Source organism: Schistocerca gregaria, chromosome 3 (genome assembly GCF_023897955.1).
Source record: "Schistocerca gregaria isolate iqSchGreg1 chromosome 3, iqSchGreg1.2, whole genome shotgun sequence".
In the NCBI taxonomy this organism is placed as follows: Eukaryota; Metazoa; Arthropoda; class Insecta; order Orthoptera; family Acrididae; genus Schistocerca; species Schistocerca gregaria.
In genome coordinates this window covers 176721159-176722436 of record NC_064922.1, presented here as the reverse complement: position 1 = coordinate 176722436, position 1278 = coordinate 176721159, and the positions used below count along the sequence as shown (strand labels likewise).

At 43.2% G+C, this 1278-nt stretch overlaps 1 non-coding gene across 1 annotated transcript; it reads left to right on the top strand.

Annotated features, from left to right (window-relative positions):
- The first annotated feature begins 743 nt into the window (after positions 1 to 743).
- Positions 744 to 906, top strand: LOC126356815 (U1 spliceosomal RNA). Its single transcript, XR_007565839.1, has one exon. It is a non-coding gene; the product is annotated as a U1 spliceosomal RNA (small nuclear RNA).
- The last annotated feature ends 372 nt before the right edge of the window (positions 907 to 1278 follow it).

The following is a 1278-nucleotide window of genomic DNA, read 5'->3' as shown; positions in this document are numbered from 1 at the left end:
CATAACTCTTTTCCGCGTATTGCTGCAAATGTTAGTCAAAGTTTTCTACATATTAACATACCAAATGTGACAAGTTTTCGAGAAAATTTTCCGTTCTTATCCGAGCAGTGCATTGCCTTTCGCCATCGATCAGCGTGATTGGTTGACAGGAGCAGTTGTCTCAACAGAATTTTAAGAAATATCCGAAAGAATTACTCTTTGCACGCTACTACCATTAAAGTTTGTGCCAACTTGTGCCCTTTTAGTCGCAAAACTAAAAGGAAACGATGTGGAATACGACGCTGTGTCATACAGAAAGGACAGGTACAATCTATTTGTTATACACAGCAATAAAGAACGCCTCATTTACTTTCTAAGAAAGGACCACAATGTGTCTGGCTTGGCGAAGACAGAACTCTAACCTAACTGGGCCCACAATGCACGCTGGGAGCAGCTCATATCTGATGCGCGCGCATCCCTCGGTATGGGAGCCATCTGCTGTCGCTGAATGGAACTACGCGGCCCAATTAGACCAAACAGCTACGGCCTGTGTAAGCGCCGTTTCGTCAAATGCCGTCTTTAAGAGCTTTGATGACGCCACTGAAAATATGGGAGAGTTTAGTGGCAAAATATAAGCAGTTTACTAGCGTTTTGGGCTCGATGTATTGCACAACTGCCCACACATAACGTGTGCAGTGATATGCACTCGAGTGTTGTAATGCGCTCTGTATGACATAAAGGAGCGAGTTTCTGCGCGCAAAAGCATACTTACCTGGCACAGGGGATACCGTGATCATGAAGGCGGTTCCTCCAGGACGAGGCTCTTCCATTGCACTTCGGTTGGGCTGACCCCTGCGATTACCCCTAATGTGGGTAACTCGGGTGCATAATTTTTGGTAGTCGGGACTGCGTTCGCGCAGACCCGGTCTAATATCAAATAAACATAGTTAATGCATATTATAGAAGACCTACGATGGAATGTAACAACACTTTTACAACCTCCCATATAGTGCGGAAGCTGAGTCGAAGATACACACAACAAAAAGATTTTCACCCATAAAGATAGTTTTATTAACATAGTTGTATTATAAGGAACAGACTACAAAATGCTCTCCTTCTTGTCCAGATGTAAGAATCTCCCTTATCTTTCGCTCACTTGTAATGTCTTCATCATTCCAATGCTCTTCCTCTCATTTCTTCCATTACTCCCCCTATAACTCCTTGATGCAGACAATTTATAAGCAGTAAATGCCCCATCAAGATTTTTTCCTTCTTCTGGTAGCTTCCAATTATCATCTT